The following is a 20714-nucleotide window of genomic DNA, read 5'->3' on the forward strand; positions in this document are numbered from 1 at the left end:
CCTGCGCTCCTGTGATTTTGATGGACGTTTTGTTTTTGGTTTTTTTTGGCCTTGTTTCTGGCCCTCCGTCCTGGACCCCCACCGCCCGCCCTTGGTGGGTTGTTTTTGGTTTTGTTTTTCGAGGTTTTAGGGCGTCTGGAATCCGCCCTTGAGGGGGGGGCTCTGTCACAGGCTGGGTCTCCGACCCAGCACTTTGAGCTTTCTTTGTATTGTTCTCATTTTTTGAGATGTTGTTAGTTTTGTGGTATTTCCTATTTGCCTTTAGTTTAGGCAGTTATTGTTCCTGGGTTTTCTGTTTGAGTTCTTGCATTATTCATCACGTATTTGGTATGTTAAGTTTGTATTGTCATGTCTAGTTTTAGTGTTTCCTGTTTTATTCTGACAGTGTCATGTGTTCTTTGGTCATTGTATTTAGTTTCACTCCTCCTGGTCCTGTCATTAGATTCATGTCAGTCAGCTGTTTCCTCATGTGTCGCCACTTCCCCTGATCACCTCATGTCTGTATTTAAGCCTTTTGTTTTCTTCATGCCATTGTCAGTTCGTCTGTTTATTCTCACCAGAGTCATAGTCATAGCCTGTTTATTTTTCCACCTCGGTCATAGTTATAGTTTTTGGTCTTAGTACCTTTAGTGTTTTGTTTCTTAGTGTTTTGTCAGTTCAGTGTTTTGTTTCTTAGTGTTTTGCCTGTTTGCTTTGGTCTCTTGGTTCATTTCCTGCCGTCATCGCAATAAAGGTTCACTTTTCTGTTAATCATTACTATTCCTCGTCATCATCTGCTTTTGGGTCCTGTTTCCGCACACATCGGCGCACCCCGCCGTGACAGAAAGACGGCATTTTCTTACTGTGGTCTGGTTGTGAGCACAACAGCTCAACCTGTATGCCATTTTAGACTCAGAAAATCAGCTAGCTATTTAGGCAAACTTTATTGAAGGTGATTTTTTTTTTTGGATATCGAACAAATCCATTTCAATTTATTTGGCTTTCCTGGGGAAGGGAGTGCAAAACAACTGCCTTTTTTGTAACCAACAATAATAGGACCAACATGTTCTTTCGCCCTACGTCAAAGAGGAGTCTTTTGTCAACAATCCAGGATAAATTAGGATTTTTTTTAGCTTGCCTAATAATAAAAGAAAGATGTTCCATCTATAAAAGGCAACATTGAGGAGAACTACATTCCCCAAATATTTGCAGTTAGACTGAACAGCTTGTTTCAGTAAGAACAATGAGCCTGCAAGGTAGCTAAGCTGCTTTGTATATTTCTACAACCCATTGCATGTAGATGCAACCAACATTTTGCAGCTACATCAAGCCAAGTAAGCCACAGCAAGCAATTTAACCCTATCAAACGTGCACACACAGGTACATGAGCAGTTGAGTCAAAAGTAAAGCAACAGAGAGCAAAGGGGGTGTGTGTTTCACTTGCCCTATTTGACAAGAAAGGTCATTCTCTTTTTCTTTTAATGGTGGCCAATTTTTATTTTTAACCGTGTCACAGAATCTCCCACTAGGTTTTTCACAACAAGGTCAACTAAACCTTGCAGTGATCAGGTGAGCCTGAAACCTTGTTGAAAAGGAAGAGGCCAGGAAGAGGCTAGTTTTGTGCAACCAGCAACCTGGATTTTTTTCCTTCCCAAAAAGTGCTGGAATTGGCTCGTGATACTTTTGTAAAAATGCTATTTATAAAACTCTCCACCATCTAGTTGCCAATGTTATTGACATAAAATCTTCAGTGGCTTTTCCATGACGTCAATAATGCGCCATGAAAGGGTCTGACTCACAAGCATGAGTAATGGCATAGCTGTCTTTTGTTAATATGTGAAGATACCTCCTTAGTCTGGTTATTTCCCAACAGGCTTCAAGTGAGGGCGTTGACAGTATAAAGTATTTAAATAATTAAATGCTTTTATTATTAGCACTGGTACAGGTGACACACTTGTGCTGTCATTACAGGGATGTTACTAAAAGCTTTAGTTAACATTTTTCATCAGCAGAAACCTAGATAAGATACTACTTAGATGTGCAAGTTTATTTACTATAATTATTTTTTACATTAATGAAATTTTTTCAAAAATAAATATACAACAACTGCTTTGACTAAATACTGTAGCATTCTGATTAAGCAAACATGATTTTATTACAAGAGGCTTCAGTGTTAAACCTTTTAGAAAAAAGTTTAACTTTATAATAAGGTAACATTCACTTTACCTCAGTGTTTCCACTGATTGACTACTAATAATTAGTGTTGGTCTTATTTACATGTTTTCTCATATGTTGCTTCATTTTTATCTTCTTTGAGTAATGGCATGATTTTCATGCAAAGTGCTGGAGGAGATTTAATAATAATAATATATTCCAGGTTGGTCGTGTCGTCCAAGGTTCATCTCTGCAATTTCAAAATAAAAAAAGAAAGAAAGAAAATAATAATGAAAAATTAGGAAAAAGAAGACAATTTTCCATAAATAATCATTTTGTTTTCTGTGGATTTTTTTCCACTTGGCTTGTATTTCAATTGCAATGTGCAGAAAAAGACAAATGAAATGTATTCACCCTCTAAATGTCAGGGTTATATATTTGTGTTAGCAATGATTATACTCATCTAAGCAGGAAATTATTTTCCCATTCAAGCATCAGCGCACCCAACCAGTTATACGCTGTATCATAGCTGCTTGCTGTTTCTGAAGTTTGGACTTACAATAAACATGCGGAGACACATTCCACACATAGCAACAACACTGGAGATCTGAAGTGCCCTGCCACACTCTGGGCTCATCAGGCAGTTCCTTGTCTTCAAGCAGCACGCGGGACAGCTACTCCCCGATTTCTCTGTGCTTTTACTCTTTGTGGGTGTGTGTTTTTTGGGTTGAGTTTGCTTAACATCGTCAGGGTTTTCCTCCCACACTTCACTTTCACCTCTTCCCATTGTGAGTGTTTGTTCTGACAAAAGTTGAGCTTAGTCCAATGACTTGAGAGCTGATGGTTCAGATCTGTGAAGGAAATGGCAGAAAGTAAATACGCCGTGTGTGTAGCTTCATTATAGCAGAATTTCCACAGGGAATTATATGGGCCGCATTATGTGGCGACTCCCACGCTCTCAGGCTTTACAATACGAGCTTTGTTTACAATAACAACATCCAGCGTCCAGCGTCATAATGCTGTTATTACACTTTGTCGTGTTTGTTAAGATTTCACTGCTTCACTGTGTGCCATGACTCAAATGTGTTTCTTTGCCAGTGCTGGGTTTCATTTCTTTATCATCTGCGTCTTACATTGTTTTGCAGGAATGCTTTCAATTATGCAGATAATATTGCTTCTTCCTTGGAACTGCACAAGACATTATATGCTCTAAAAGAAAATCCAGTAACGTACAAAGAAACATTTTGGTTCAGTGTAAATGTGACATCAATGTCTACAGACAGGACACTGCCTGAATCGGTGTAATGATATATGTCTAGTCAGTAAACAACAGAGAGCTGAACATATTATGCATAGAAGTGTCCCATTTCATTAAAGAGAGATCATTTTTCACAAATGTGAATCATTAACACTACAGTCTAAACTTAAGTCTCTTTACAAACACTTTATTGAGCGAAGTCACATTGATTTGACAGATTAACAATCTTTCCACACTGATGATCATCTCTCCTGCCAGGAGTTGAGGCCCCCTGTTTCAACTGTCGGATACAATTGCTCCCCAAAGACATTATCAGATATTAAGTGATAACCCTGATGGTGAAGTAACAACTTATCTGTGCCATCCAGTGGCTACCCATTTATTAACACTGACAGTAAATTAGATTGCTGGCATCTGGAGGGTATACTGGCATTTTGAATGCACCTTTCCATCTCACCCGGCTTTCAAAACTCCTTTGGATTTCAGTCATAAGTAATGAAATTCCATCACCCTCCTCACCCATGAAAGCAACTTGGAAAGGAAGTGAGAGGAGGCCATTAAGAGTAGAGAAAAAGAGTAATGGTCTTACCCTTTGCTTTCAGAGTCACCTCGCTGTCGGTTCTAATCTCTCTTTGTAGAGTAGACTTTCCTTAAAGGACTGCTGATGATAGGCACCTTCACCCTTACAGATACTCACACCATCTTATGAAAAGCTGAGTTGCTGGTGTTATTGTCTACCTCAGTGAAATGAACAAGAAGGGTGTGTCTTCAGGTTTAACAGGTTTGACAAAGATCACTGCCTGAATAGTTTAACTTAAAAAGAGCAAGCTATGTGAGGACTTAAAATGTCTTAAAGGTGCAGGCAGTATTAATAAATGTAAAGAGTTGTAAAACCATTGCTATATATGCAAATACTGACTGAAGTCTCTGAAGTACTTATGCAAATTAAAAGTTCATTATTCAGATCCATTCACAATCATAATTTCTTTTAGTCGCCAATAACAAATATGTTTCTTCTCGTCTCCGTGGCAGCATATGCTGCTTAGGGATGTTGTGAAAATTCCATCAAATTTTAATAAATAATTAGACAGAGTGACTTGACTAGACTGCACAGTTCATTACATGATGATCAATGATGAACCGAGAAGAACAATTTCAGGAAACAATTAAACAAAAAACAATTTGAATATACTCAAATAGCTGCATTTCATTAGGAGACTGAATTACTTACTAAACTATTCATCATCTGTAAATGCATCAACGCAAAAAGCACAGTAAATCACTCATTTTCTCTCGAGAAAACATGAATAATTTTAGCTTGCATGCTTATTTATCTAAGTATATAGACTTATTTTATCTTTGTATTTGGCCTGTGTGCTCTGAAGTGATATAATTATGTGTGTCTCAGGGGGTTATGGGTGACAAGAAGGAATTTTATATTTTTATATTCTCCACTTTCATCAATAAATGATGAAAGAAAAAAGGGAAGTATTTTCAGGCACTTCTTTTTTGGAAGTGCATCAATAATTTTATCTCTCATGTACAGATCAATATTATGCACATTTCACTATTTAACTGCTTATGTAAAAAAACAGACAATACAAGGTAACAAGATTGAAATAAAAAATACGCTTATTAAATGAAAAGCATATACAACGACAACATTTGGAAAGTAAACAGTATTAATTAAGTAATAACATGAAACCATCAAATAATAAAGATCTGATAGTATGTTAGGCTACTGAACCATTACTACAACCACTACTACAATGATATAATAGAATTGCATATAGTAACAAGATAAAAAGTGATTAGACACAAACTTCTTTGTCAACTTAACTCTTTATGGAGCATTTATGATCATTGTTAGGATTATGATTTGCATCATAAAAGCGAATGTAGAGTCTTGTTAAATCCTTCAAAAGCCCTCTTCGATTGAAACTTTTAGTTTGTGTCCTCTAAAAGTCTAAGCCTTGGTAAACTACGTGTTCCTATGCAGCTGGATATAATCAGGACTGTGTGTGGCAGTAAGACGTGATGAGGCATTTGCGTTTCACTTCATCATTTTTTTTTTATTTCTCTTCTGTCTGTTCAGTTGCTCTATTACCCAAGCAGGCAATTTCTTTCAATATCTGGCAGAAACATGACAAGCAGTCCATCTCATCAGATCACAAACCCATGCATCCACTAGAGTCCCCTGATACAGCATGACAGTTATTCCTTGGCACAAGTACTCATATTGTCTTGGAATGCCTCACACTTCTAAAACCAACCATTTACGGGACTCTAAAATGCTATAGCTAACTTAAGGAGAAGAAGAAAATACCTGTGATGTTAAAGATGTAAATGAAGAAAGAATTGTCAGGGTTCCTGGGTCGGTGACCCAGTGTTTTCAGTTCACACTCACTGTTTATCTACTGCCTGTTCCACTTCCTGTTTTATTGTGTTAGCCTTGGTCTGTGTGTATTATGTTCAATCCTCTTCCCATTATCATTAGTTCATTATGTTCAGCTGTGTACTCACCGGTCCCTCATTATCATCAGTCTGTGTATTTAAGCCCTCTGTTCTACCCATTCAGTGTCGGGTCATTGATGATGTTGTTTCTGTCGTGTGTTCCGTCCAGTCAGTCAGTTAGCCAGCCAGTCTACCAGTCCGCTAAGTCCAGCCAGCCAGCCATCCATCCATCCTATCATCTGTTGTCTACATATTCAATAAACCTCGTTCTGCACCACGAGTCCTGCATGTGGGTCATCCCTTCCTCGCCTCCGCACACAAGCCCTGACAGAATGACCCGACCCGTGCCAAGAAGACACGCTTTTGACCCAGCGGACTCGGACCTCTACGAGCGGCAGGAGGTAGCGCTCTCCTTGTGGGCTGAAAAACTCAAGGAGAGACAGCGGCTCTTCGCGGAGCGAGAGCACGTCTTCGAGGGCACTCGCTTGGCTCTGGGCGGGCCTCGGAGACGCCGCGTTCCCCCACCTGCTGCCTCACCTGTGTTTCATCTTGTTCTCTCTATAAACGTCACAAGATGCTCGGTTGAACTTTCCCTCCAACTGGGGTAAACTTTTATTAAACTCTTAATAAACAGTCATGAGTCTCCGGTTCTCACCTTCCGGTGTTACACTCTCAAGACCCCGGGTGGAACACACAGGTAAATGCAATTCCCATTGCTACAACCTGCACCGGAGCATCTGCCGCGGAGAGTGGACGTTTCACGTTGCGCTTCGGCCGCTCCCTCTCTCGCCACTCCGCTCCACGCTCACACATCACCTGCCTCATTCACCGGACCTTCAACCTCGCCACGGCACAGCGGCTCCGTCTTCCACCTCGGCTCAACAGAGGCTCCCGTGCCAGAGGCTCGGACGTGTACCCCGCCCGCTTCCTCCTCCCGGAGAAATCGGCGCACACGCCGCCATAAAACGGACCACTTTCAGCCACTCCCAATGGTGAGCTCCAGTGACTGTTTTTCGCACTCACCATCTGATTATTCACTCAAAACGCACAATAACCCCATCTCTGATTCGTGGGATGTTTCCCTCCTGGAAGATTCTGTGGACTGGGAAGATTTGTTCTGCTCTGCTCTCCCAAAGACTGTAAATAGTGGTGGCAGGAAAACCAGTCACCCGTAGCTCAGTCGCCTCCTGTCCAGTCACCAGTAGCCCAGTCGCCTCCTGTCCAGTCACCAGTAGTCCAGTCGCCCGTCCACCAACCTGTTCAGTACCCAGAGCCTGCTGTGAGCTACCCTGCTGCCCAGCCAGGGGTTTCCGCACCCGCTGGCCCGGCCGCTCCTCAGCCAGGGGTTTCCGCACCCGCTGGCCCTGTCCTGTGTGTGCCAGGGGCTCCAGTGCCCACTGGTTCTGAGACCGTTTTCGCTGGAGGGCCCGAGGAGCCCGTCCGGCAACCTTCCTCGTCAGCTGGGGGTTCAGGAGAACCGCACCAGCCTCATGCCTCGTCAGCTGGAGGGCCCGAGGAGCCCGTCCGGCAACCTTCCTCGTCAGCTGGGGGTTCAGGAGAACCGCACCAGCCTCATGCCTCGTCAGCTGGGGGTTCAGGAGAACCGCACCAGCCTCATGCCTCGTCAGCTGGAGGGCCCGAGGAGCCCGTCCGGCAACCTTCGTCAGCTGGGGGTTCAGGAGAACCGCACCAGCCTCATGCCTCGTCAGCTGGGGGTTCAGGAGAACCACACCAGCCTCATGCCTCGTCAGCTGGAGGGCCCGAGGAGCCCGTCCGGCAACCTTCTTCGTCAACTGGGGGTTCAGGGGAACCGCACCAGCCTCATGCCTCGCTGTCACCTAGCTCTGCTTCTGCCTCGCCTGGTCCGGCCTCAGACCCTGCCTCTGCCTCGCCTGGCCCGGCCTCGGACCCTGCCTCTGCCTCACCTGGCCCGGCCTCGGACCCTGCCTCTGCCTCGTCTGGCCCGGCCTCGGAGCCTTCGTCCTCGTCTGGCCCAGCCTCGACTTTGGCTTTTATTTCGCCTGCTGCAGCTCCGGCCTGTGCTTCGCCTGATCCTGCCTCGTCTGGTCCTGTGCCCACCGGGCCATGGCCAGCACGCCTAAAACTGGAGAGCCGCCGCTGCCTTCCGCGCGGCCGGCCCCCGGACCGCCTTCGCCTGAGTGGCCGCCGTTGCCTTCCGCACGGCCGGCCCCCGGACCGCCTTCACCTGAGTGGCCGCCGTTGCCTTCCGCACGGCCGGCCTCCGGACCGCCTTCGCCTGGGTGGCCGCCGTTGCCTTCCGCACGGCCGGCCTCCGGACCGCCTTCGCCTGACTGGCCGCCGTTGCCTTCCGCACTGCCGGCCTCCCGAACTGTGTCCACGTCACCGCCGTTGCCTTCCGCACGGTCGGTCCACCGGAACAGTCTCGCCTCGGGCCACGTGGCCGCCCACCCGAACTGTCTCTGTGTGGCCTCCGTCCCTCCGTCCTGGGCCCCCTCCGCCCGCCCTGTTCTGGTTCTTTTTCGTTTGGCCGTCGGGTGCCGGCCTTTGAAGGGGGGGGGGTCCTGTCAGGGTTCCTGGGTCGGTGACCCAGTGTTTTCAGTTCACACTCACTGTTTATCTACTGCCTGTTCCACTTCCTGTTTTATTGTGTTAGCCTTGGTCTGTGTGTATTATGTTCAATCCTCTTCCCATTATCATTAGTTCATTATGTTCAGCTGTGTACTCACCGGTCCCTCATTATCATCATTATCACCAGTCTGTGTATTTAAGCCCTCTGTTCTACCCATTCAGTGTCGGGTCATTGATGATGTTGTTTCTGTCGTGTGTTCCGTCCAGTCAGTCAGTTAGCCAGCCAGTCTACCAGTCCGCTAAGTCCAGCCAGCCAGCCATCCATCCTATCATCTGTTGTCTACATATTCAATAAACCTCGTTCTGCACCACGAGTCCTGCATGTGGGTCATCCCTTCCTCGCCTCCGCACACGAGCCCTGACAAGAATAACCCTTTCAGCATTGCATATTGTGGGCCAGTGCTAGCTGATAGGCTTAAGTGAAACAGTATTTCACTGACAGCAATAGCGTAACTTGTTTGTAGTGAATGTGCTTCCTTTTTCTTAGCTATTAACTCTAGTTAGTGGTTACTCAACTGTAGTTACTCAGGTCTTTTATCTAATAGAAAAAAATCTGCCATACCTACCATTTTTTGTGTGCTTGTTTGTTTATTATTTTCCCAATTTGTCATAGAACAATAAATACTTTCAATAGTAAAAACTTTAAAAAGACTGGAAAACTTCTGTGAGTAAAAGTAATGTAATGAGATAATATTTTTAGATAAGAACAACTGAACAATGTTCCTTAAACATTTAAATGGTATTTAAACAAACACATGAACTATAGTTAGCTTGTAATGCAATTATTACATTTTTAATTTTTATCTCTCTAAATTTTCTTTTCAACAGACTTTAAGTCAATCACCCACTGAGCTATAAATTCCTTGCAAGATGATCATCATGTGTGGAGTTTAACTCTGTGATAGCAAACGTATGCACCAAAATAGTCTCTGATCTTGTCATTCCCCTAAAGGACGCCCTAAATTAAGCCTAGCAGGCAGTGGGAATTTATGATAATAAATTCCCCTCAGGAGGAATCTATACATAGTTCTTGGGTAGAGGTAAACCTTTTTTATGTGTTTACAGATAAAAGAGAACATAGAGACAGTCACAGCAGTATATGACCAAAAAAAAAAGTGTTGCGAAAGCAAACATAATGCCAAAAGTGTAAGCAGAGTGCTGACGCCTAAGTGAACAGGTATGTATGCAATCACAGGGAAAAATCCACAGGCGTATCTTCCTTTAGTTGAAACTGCCTGTGGCTGTCAATACAGTTGAAATCTTAGTACTTTATTCTAACACTTTGGTACTTTTGTGAGTGAGTGTCAGTGAGTCTTAATCTTCCACATAATGTTCAAAAAAAATAAATATTTGACAGCTCATTTTCTAATATTTATACATCCATATAAAACTCATTATTTGGTTCTTTAAATAAAGCTTTGAAATAAATGGAAACAAAGTCTTGACACCTGTAAGTCACAGATTACACTGTTTGTACACATACAATGCATAGCAATTAAGTGTGATTTGCAATAGTTGAATGCAGTCTCAAGTGTTTGGCAGATAATTGTCATGCTTGAAACAATTGAGGAGAACACCATCATAAATCCTTTGTTTCTTCAGAACCCTAGCTTAATTGAAAATGGTTATTTTCTCAGGTTATTGCCTTTTCTAAGTGGAAATGTATTTTCTTCCATCCCACTGCAGTTCTTTGTGTTTTATTAAACTGAAAAGTATTGAGAAATTAAACAGAGGAAAAATTCATAGCTATTAACTTTTCATGTTGGGAATATGGCCTTGAGAGCCTTGAGACAGCTTATTTTGCTTATATTCATTTAATCTATCCGCGAGTATTTTTCTCTTCTCTAATGGTATCATTCTGTCTAGTCTCTGTTTATTTGCTCGTTATTTCTGTCCTAAAATATTTTCTTCTGCTACTTAAATAGCTTTTTGTCAAGACATAATAGCCTACCTATGTTCTCCATATGTACTTGAATCACATTGTTGTTTGCACACATATTTTTCTGTCTGTGTCATAGGGCCTGTGCTGAAGTGAACAGAGACAGATCGAACACACTGATGGTTGTCAGACATGCAGATGTGACCTTGATCATCACTGAGGGGAAGAGGTAGTCATAAATCCAGCGATTATGCCATGGAAGCTCTATTAATTCTGCTCCAACACAGATGTGAATTACAACCAAGATTTTTTTTTTTCATGGGCACTTAAATCATTTTCGATCACTTTTGCACAACATATATGTACTACATGCTAGAAATACTACTGGCTTGTTCGAGTAAAGCCGTTTTAAACCATTCAGATAAAAATAAGTGGTTAAGAAAAATATCTGTGGGCATCAGACAAAACGTGGAAAAAAAGAGAAAAAAGACACTCGTGATTTATAAGTGTGGGAGCATTTTTCAGAAAACCTTTAAAATACATACACCTATTCTTACAGACTAAAACGACTGCAGTCTTTTCTCTGCCCTTGTGTGTAAAAAAGTAACAACCCAACTCAGGCTCAGCCTGAGGTTAGAAGTGGGTTTGACCACATATGAAATGCACCATTTAGCTCATGTTTGCCATTCCTCCCTCCACTCAGCATGAAGATAATTGGATATAAAACATCAGTGAAAAGTCATAGCTACCCCTGCATGGCCTCACAGGCCCAATTCATACAATAAAACTCCATTAAATCTCATCAATGCTGCTTTAGATGTGGTCGACAGGGTGAGATGGCTCAGTGGTCCATCTAATATTTCATGTAGATATGGTTCTGATTGACCTCCAACCCTAGTTGAATGACCCATTTCTTTATGTTTCCTGCTGCTGAGGTGAATCGTCTGTCTTGCATTTTTCTACTAAATTTTCTTTTTTCATTGTAGAGCTGAGTTACACCTTCGGGGCCCTTCAACAACTATTCTAATATAAGAAATATAAAGTACTAGACCAGTGCAAATACATGTAGTGCAACACTTGTGTCTTTAACTAATTTGAACTTGTTTTGGTTAGATTGACTTGCCTTAGAGCTTAAGTCTTTTGTTTGTTTTGAAATCCTTTATCTGTAACTTTATGTGGTCTACCACTGCATGGCTGCGTTTCTCTGGTTCCTAAATTCCACTTTTCAGTAATACCACTTACAGTTGATGGTTAAATACCTTTGAGGGAAGAATGTCACCAACTGGCTTATAGTAATGGTGGTATCCTATTACAAAACCATTTTCATTGAGCTCTTTAGAATAGTCCATTCATTCTCCAATATTTTTAACAGCAGGAATAGTGTAGTTTAAAAATCATGTAACTCTGTTAACTCCATTAAAACCCCGTGATCTCATATTTTAAGACTTTTCCTAAAACTGACTTATTTGTCAAATGCCGAATTGTAGAATGTGTGGTATAAAAAGAAAACAAAATGATACAGAATAATTGTTTACAGCCATTTTGAGATGCTGCTATAACGTGAGCCAGAGGTAACTAGCTGTAAGTGATAAATAAATATATATGGAACTGTAGTTACACAAAAGATAAATAATTACTCCTGAGATTTTGAGTTGGAGTAGTGGTCAGAGTGTGTGACCAAACATCGAAAATTGCTGACTGTACAGACCAGGGGAGTAACAGCAGCTGAACTCAGCAAAAAGTTCAGAGTGTGGAGAACTAATCGGAGCAAAAGAGCGAAATCCACAGAAGAATAGCCAAATGGGTTTTAGGCCTGAGTAGAACAGCTGAGGAGGTAAAGGGCTGCATACTGAGGTGGACCAGAGTGGACGCTGGATGTAAAGATGCAGGTTTGGTGATCAGAGGTAGATGTGGGTGAAATGATAAACTTTGACTGATCTTATTTTACAATAATTATTTAAAACATGTTTCTTTTTTTTGTGGCTAGCTAAGAGGTTAGTTTTAAAATGTAGGCAATCAGCCTTTAAATCTATTTCACAGTAAGAGTTCATGTCATCTTTATTTAGGACAACTAATCACACAAGTTATCAAAAATAAAGTTTTCATAATGTTCTTTGTTATAATAAAAATCTTGTATTTGTATATGTATTTTAACTTTGCAATTTGTAATGAAACAATCGAACTCATTGATTAAAAAAAAAAACAACTAAAAATTAATGTTAGGGTACGTCCACACATACACGGATATTTTTGAAAATGCAGCTTTTTCTATGATTTTAGGCCAAACGTAAATGCTGTTTTGGATCACTGAAAACAGATTTTTTTAAAACTCCTGCCAGGGTGGAGATTTAAAGATTAAAAGGTGTAACCCTATATTTTTGTCTATATAGTATATGTCCGATAATCCCAAAAGTATTCAGTCACCCAGTTATATCACTGTATTCAGGTATTCCAAACACTTTCATAGCAACAGGTGTATAAGGAAAAGGGTAGACCAACATTATATTAAATCTTATTGATTTAGGAATAGGATATCTATCACTTTCATATGTGTCAAAGTGTATGTCAAAAGAGCACTCAGAATGTGAAATAATCATCAAAACTTTGCTTTTGTTAATATTTACTAAACATTTACTAAAACTTATTCAACTCCTTTATAAAATAATCTTTAAAAAACAAACAAAAAAAAAAAAAACACAACAACAACAACAACAACAACAACAACCACTGTATTACCAAAGTTCATCTTTCATGTGGGACATTCACAAATCACAAATATGTTATTTGTGGGCTTTTAAATTTTATTTTAGGGCAAAATTTACATTAACAAACACTGTTTTATGTGTGTGTTCAACTCTTCTTTCTTTCTGCACTACTGTAACATGAAAAGCACAATAATACATCTGCAGGACTGCGTCTAGCTAGCCATTCTACTGTCCCATTAATGCCATGCGTGGTTTTTTTTACCTTTTAACACTTGCTTGGTGTCTGATCATGATGCCATGCAAGCTTTTAATTTTCTCCACCACATTTCTCCTCTTAAATAGATTTTTGAGGAGAGTTTATTGAATTAGCAAGGTTCTTAAGACTTGAGTCTCTGGTCCCCCCATTAGTCATTGTCAATAATGAATGCTACTACAGTACTTCTAATTGATTCTAGTCAAGGTGATAAAAATAATTGCCTCTTGCATCAGCCAACTGTGGTTGAGTTTACATGACAGTAATAACTCAGCAGTTGGCTATACTATTGCACTGACTGATCTATCTATCTATTGATATATCGATAGATAAATAGATATAATGTTGACTTGCATGCCGTTAAGAAAGATCTATGTTTTTTGTCTGCCTGTATTTTAGCGTGATTTTATGCCATTCCTACTGCTCTGTTCTTTTCACCACTTCTGTTTTCCAATGCTATCCAACTGAAATTTATCATCCCTCTGATTTAATATTCTTTTTGCCTGATCCTCTATTCCCCGCTCTTTCAAACACACTGCTTTTCTCTCTTTCCCCTTTTAGACTGATGTGACCCAATACCAGACAGCCTCATCCTTGTCTCCATCTGCCATCTGCTCAAGCATCACCACAACCAGCATGTAGACTCTGGATACTACCCTGTCTGCTAGCATTGCTGGGGCTTCGTTAACTGAACATCACAACATGGTTGGGATGATGTTGCTTCTTTAAAAAAAAAAAAGTAATATGCTATATAGTTTAGATTGTAAACATTGTAAAAATGGTGACTGACACAATCAAATGATAAAACCCACCACCCCCTCTAGGATTTCCATAGAATAATCACAGATCAAAGACATTAAAACAGATCAGTTTGCTAAGTTATAAGGCTTATTGACCATCTGACCACCACTTACTGTTTTATAGTGAAGCTGGTTCTTAAACTGGATTGATCTCTTTGGATCAGCAGCTTTAAAATAAGGCCTGTTGGGTGAATGTCAGTGTTGGATGTTTGGCTGGATATATGTACGGATGTCAAGCCTTGCTGTTGTTGATGGAGTTCTGCAGACTGTTTGTTTGTTTTTAAGTGTCAAAGAACTATAGGCTGGCTTAACTCAAACGCATTATCTGGGGGTATGAATTCTTAATAATATATTGGATTTTTGGCTTCTATTTGGGTTTTGCTGTTATTCCAGTGTTCAAAGTTTTGTTGTATGGATTAATTGTTTTGATTCCTTTATTCTAGAAGACTGAGAGATTCACTTATTGTGACATCAGCTATTCTTATTTTTCCTTCATCATTTTTGCAATGATGAGTTTCAGGTTTGCAGTCCTGTGTTTGGGTGATGTCTTGTTTTCAGTTAATAGTTTATTTTTTCACTCAGTGTTTCCCTCTCTGTTCCTTCCTATAGTCTTTTATCATGTGTATCATGTTTTCTTTCGTTGCTGGTGTGTGTTTCACTTTGTCTTCTCTGATTTTCTTGATTGTCTTTACCCATATCTCACTCCCAAGCAACCCTTGCTGGACAAATAATCCTGTCTTCTCTGTAGTTTCAGTTATATTGCCTTCAGTCTTTCCTATCCTGCTTTCCTCTTTTGTATTTTGTGTCTCCATTTTATTTGGATGCTTTTGGTTGGACTTTTTTATATTTCTTTTTGGACTTTTGTTAAGCCACAATATATGATTAGCTTTTGTTTTTTATTCAGTGTGGATCCTTCATGCTCTTGACATAGGGAGTTTGAGTATGCATACCTGTGACTGCTACATTGTACACATACTATGTTTTCAGTCCAACCTGGCAACTCAAATGTGATGTCAGGATAGTTGTGTGTTCACCATGGCCTTTCAAATACTATTAGCACAGCAAGGACCTCAGTTAATAGAAAAAAAACGGGGGGAAAAAACTATTCAAAATGCGCACGTGAATTAGGAGTCAATGCCAAGTCAAATGATCTAGATCCAGTCTTCCAAACAGCATTTTGGCACTGAAAAGAACAAACATACAGCATATTAAATGTTTATTACATTTACAAGTGTCGTGTAACATGTGAGTAGGATCTTTTATTTCAAAAGCCCTCTGTTCAAAACTATAACGTGGGTCTAACATGGGTATAACATTTATCTCACAAAAAGAGGTAGTTTACAACTGTAGAGTTAATTATTTATTTCTAATTTAATGGTAATCTGAAGGACCAGGATTCAGTTCATCATTAGGTTATTGAGCCACATATACTTTACTGGAAAGGAAGAAGTCAGTACATTTGTGTAAGTTTGTGGGTATTTGAGTGTGAAATATAGCCCCAATGAAGAGTACAACATAAACCTGGCCTCTACTAACTTTTTAAATTTGGATTGGCAAGTCATTCAGTGGAATGGCGATATTTTATCTTCGAGTCATTTCCAGAGTATCCTGCTCTGGAGCAGAGTCGCTTTCCATCATGTTTGTCAGAGGAGACTTTATTGAGGAACACTGAGACATGATTAGATTCCACACACTGGTATGTGTGGAAGTGAATGTATATGGTGTGTGGAACACAGACCCACATATATATGACCATGGATAATCAAAGATATATATAGATATAGATCTATCGATCTGATTATTTATATAATAGATAGACAAGGGGGGGGGGGGGGGGGTCTTAGAAGAAAAAGAGGTACAACAAGTTTTCTATAACAGAGAATCCAAAAATTCCAAACAAAGACCCACACAACTCACAACTCCAAAAGGCTGAAGGGATCAGTGAATCATAGACCAGTAGAATAAATAGCCTGCTCTTCAAAGATCCATCCATCTAAGATACAAGGGAATAATGCAAGTACTACTAGACTAACTAAACAACACTGGGAGAAGTGGCTGGTGAACCTAGAAAGAGACAACAGCATAGTCAATATCACAAAGACAGCCATCCAATGAGTCTCAGGAATGAAGATATCCCACAGACGATGGTCAGCAACTGCCTTCAGAAGGTAAGACAGGTGCTGAGGAGCTAGCTGAACACTACAAATAAGATCCAAGCTATCAAGACATAAGCCCCATTAGTGATACCATGGAACAATGAGCTGGCAGATGCCAGGAGACAGATGCCACTGATGAGAAGATACAAAACTCCTCACAACGCAAAGTGGTCTTGTTGGAATGTGCATGCACAGTTAGGGTCAGCTTGCTCTGGAAAAGTACTGGCCATAAATTCAGGTGTGTATGCGTAGGTAGGGAGGCATTGTCTTCTTTCTCATCATATGGAGATGTCCACTCCAGGAGATGAAACATGAGCCAGACACCAGATTTAGGACCCATGGCGAGAATATATTCTGCAGCACTTGCCTCTCAGGGGCGTCACGTTCCTCCTGAGCAGCATGTGCCAACTTATGGCATCTTTAAGTAACCCATGGGATGGTACATGAAAAGTAAAGTGAATTGATCACAGAACCCTTAGAGACATAATAACAAAAGAAAAAAAAACTATATTCCCCTATATACTATATACTTTTAACTGTATACTTTTAACAAATTGTCTTTTTAACCCATACTGCATCTTACCTTTTTATCTATCACTTCATTGTTATGTCTTAAATGAACATTTTGAACCCTTACCACCACTACTCTGAGGCTCTATGAGCAATGAAAAGAGGAAAGATGAGGTCTGAGCCACAATCCAGGATGAAACATGGGGCATCTGTGAATACATCAGGTAGATGAGCCCCAGAGTTGAGGCCTCAAGCAGCTGAAGACAGATCCTACTGAGGAACAGGAAGAGTAACTATCATGGATGACCAAGCCCTGAATGGGACACACCACTGATAGATAGAGAAAGTGGGTGACATCGAGATATCCTGCCAATGGGTAGAAAAGACCTACTTAAAAGTCAGCATAGAGACTAAAATGGCAACGCAAAAGCAGGTCCTCAGAGCAAGATCCACAGAAGTATCTTGATGCATGCACAATCATCCAGGTAAGTAAATCCCACAAGGTTGATTCTGTGAGTCTGGACAATTTTCAGCTGACTAAGTCACTTGGATGAGTGAAAAAACTTTCTCCCACTGAAAATGTTAAGTCCACATGAACAGAATCCACCTTTTGTAGCAGACTGCAGGACCCAATTTGCATACTATTCACAAGATAGCAGCAGGATGTAAGATGTAAGCTAGGACTACATACCTATAGGAGGCACATACTAGTGAATGGGATCGTGTACAGAAAGATCTGTGTCGTATATGTCACGGGGTGGAAAGGGACAAGTTATTTAAGTTTTGCATGTTTTGTTGTGCTTTCCCTTGGCGGCTCCACTGCTCTGTCCGTTTGGAGGAAGGTTTCCTTCCTTTAAAAAACGACACTGTGGAAATAAAATCAGCCTTTCCGCTCCGTTACATAATTGGCGTTGTCGACAGGATACGGAGCCAAGAGCAGTTGGGTTAGCCAGGGGAATAGCAAATATATGATGCATGTGTATATTAGTGCCCCAATAATGTGTGTTTTAGGTCGTATGTCCCCTGAGCAAATGAGTATGGACAGTGTGCACAAGTATAAGTGTTGGCCACACCAAGAATGAATGAAGAACGTCCAACCGAGGTTGTCATGGGAGGCCAGCTGCAGGCTTGCGGGAGGTGGGGCAGCAGTGCTTGGGATTAAGCACGAGATCCAGGTTAGGCCTGGAAGTATCCCCACGGTAGCAGCCGGGTGCAGTGTAGGACCTTATGGCTTCTGGGTAGCTATGCTACGAGGACGTGAGAGTGATTGCTCGTTTGTGGCCTTGGACTGAATGGTGCACTTTGTTATATTTTTGCTTGGGGATCGAAGACGGAACCGGACTCAAAGAAAGCTTCATGACTGGAAGCTGGGTTTTTAGCAGGGACTGCTAATCTTTCAGTGTGGGGGGATGTCACGGGGTGGAAAGGGACAAGTTATTTAAGTTTTGCATGTTTTGTTGTGCTTTCCCTTGGCGGCTCCACTGCTCTGTCCGTTTGGAGGAAGGTTTCCTTCCTTTAAAAAACGACACTGTGGAAATAAAATCAGCCTTTCCGCTCCGTTACATATATGGACCAGAAGTCCCCAAGTCTCGGGCAATGGCGATGATGGGAGACATCACCAAAGGTGGTTGAGAAAAACAGGACTAAAGTCTTAAGGGACTTCAAGTTCCAGAAAAAACAATCAGCTGCTGGCCAAACAAGACATACCGGTAGCTCACAAGAAATAGAAGAAGTTGTGATAGATTTGGAATTCCTAGCAGACAACAACATTAGGAAGAAGGAGCAAACAGAGAAATATCAGGACTGAGCAATTGGAAACAATGTGAAACATAAAGTGGTCTTAGTAGTTTATAATAGGGGCATTAGAAGCTGTAAACTGTAACAGTGGCTCCAGTAGATTCCAGGCACAACATCAGAGGTTTCTGTCCAGAAGAGCGCTGCCCTCAGAACAGCTAAGATAATGCAAAGAAGCACGAAACTCCCAGGTATCTGGTAGAGGACCCGAACAAGACCATACCACTCCACCAAGGGGTGAGTGTTAGGGTCTTGCCTCCTGGACATTTGTCCTTACTTTCACAACAAAATATTTCCTACATTGTAGCAGATGGAAAAACATTCACTACACAATTTATTGGCATCCAACAGTATTTCTTTATATGTGTTTCAACCTGTCTCTTTCATTGTCATTCTTACAATGGTGCCAATGCTTTATTAAAGTAGGGTTAATGTCTGCCACTAGAGGTAATGTCTACTACTACTACAAAAACTGACATTTTGTGAAATTAAAAAGTACAGCTTGTACACTATGCATCTATTTTCCCCAGTCATCCCTGTAATTTATTAATGCATAGAGAAAGTTGTGTTTTTATTCTTTAGCACACAGATAGCGCTGCAGAAGGGAAGTGACAATATCTACCACTCTGGAAGTGGCAGGTAAATGCAATTTCTAAAATGTCACAAAACACAAACTTACTTGCTGAGTAAGTATGAACACATCATAGGAACCTCTAGATACTTCACTTGTTAGAGAGAGAGATAGAAAAAATTGGCAGTTGTGCTCATAGACATGGAGAAAGATGTAAGACAGGACAGGACATAAATGCCTCTGAAAGATAATGATTTCTCATCAATATTAAATGAACTTTGGAATTTAAAGTTTATTGTTTTTAATTAAACAGTGGAGTTGTATGGAATTAGTCGCTTAGTTTACTTTAGTGGACATCCATGCTCTTCTGCTTATCTTTATCAGGGTCTCTGGAATGCTGGAGCCTATCCCAGCTACCATAGGACAAAAGCTGAGAACACCCTACACAAGGTCACCAGCAGGGCTAACACAGAGAGACTTTCACCTCTTTGTGCAATTTAGAATAACCAATTAAGCTAACTCTACAAGCTGTATGTCTTTGGATTGTGGGAGAAACCTAGACAGAACCCACATAAACACAGGAAGAACACGCAAACTCCACACAGAAAGGCCGTGGTCAGATGGTGGAGATGAACTCTGTTAGGCAACAGTGCTAACCCCCAGAAATGCCACCAACCTGCACTTACTAGGTAATAACTGCAGGGAAAAATGTATAGTAATGAATCATGTCCAACTCCAAGCCAGTCAAACAAGTTATCATCAGCTGTGACTCCACTGATGCAAAGTAGTCTCCAGTGTTTATGGTTCACTGTTAGGTTAAGTAAAGAGTAGAAGTCATGCATTTGGATTTAAGCTAATGTTTTTTAATACTGCCTGTCAAATTCACCTTTATTCTTGCTGGTGGTGTTAGCTCATGTAACTTCTGTTTAGAAGTTGCATGAGCTTCTTTGATATTTTAGAATGTGGTTGGATAAAAGCATGAAGAGCTGTTATTCTTAAATCCTGCAGCTGCTCAGGTCAGCTTATAGAAAACTCTACTGTGACTCACAATATGGTATCATTTGGCAGGTATTCCCCTTTCCTCATAGTGCAGCGGTCCCCAACCTTTTTTGCGCCATGGATCTGTTTAATGTCAGACAATATTTTCACGGACCGTCAAAACAACCAAATGAAACGATACGACCAAGACAAAAACTGTGGTATTTTGTAAACATAATAATAAACACAAATTAACTGTGTAATTGTGTAACTTTATTAGCGGCGTCCTCCTGAAATGCACCAACAACATTGAGAGTAACATCCTCCTTTTTGCCCCTTAACCTCCTAGGACCTGGCGTCCACATATGTGGACATCACATTTTGGGTTATTTAGACCTAAATACTCAATTTTGCTCTACAAGGGCCTGATATCCACTTTCGAGGACATTATACTGCTACTGTTCTATCGAAATTTTAAACAAATATCCTCATATGTGGCTCTTATTTTTCTTAGAAACAATAATTAGGTTAAAAAAAATCTGGTAATTCTTTGTTTTTACATTCATCAGGTCCCAATCAGCCCAAATATCAAAGAGAAATTACAAATGCATGC

At 40.9% G+C, this 20714-nt stretch overlaps 1 long non-coding RNA gene across 1 annotated transcript; it reads right to left on the reverse strand.

The window, feature by feature from the left end:
• Positions 1–316: 316 nt before the first annotated feature.
• On the reverse strand, positions 317–4121 carry LOC146568802 (uncharacterized). The gene is made up of 3 exons (XR_014893650.1): positions 3981–4121; positions 2693–2984; positions 317–2383 (listed from the first exon to the last, which is right to left on the reverse strand). It is a non-coding gene; the product is annotated as an uncharacterized LOC146568802 (long non-coding RNA).
• Positions 4122–20714: the final 16593 nt, after the last annotated feature.

The sequence above is a fragment of the Mchenga conophoros genome, linkage group LG8 (assembly GCF_057382185.1).
Source record: "Mchenga conophoros isolate Kocher_MC1m ecotype Shallow Benthic linkage group LG8, M_conophoros_male_GT1.1, whole genome shotgun sequence".
Classification (NCBI taxonomy): domain Eukaryota; kingdom Metazoa; phylum Chordata; class Actinopteri; order Cichliformes; family Cichlidae; genus Mchenga; species Mchenga conophoros.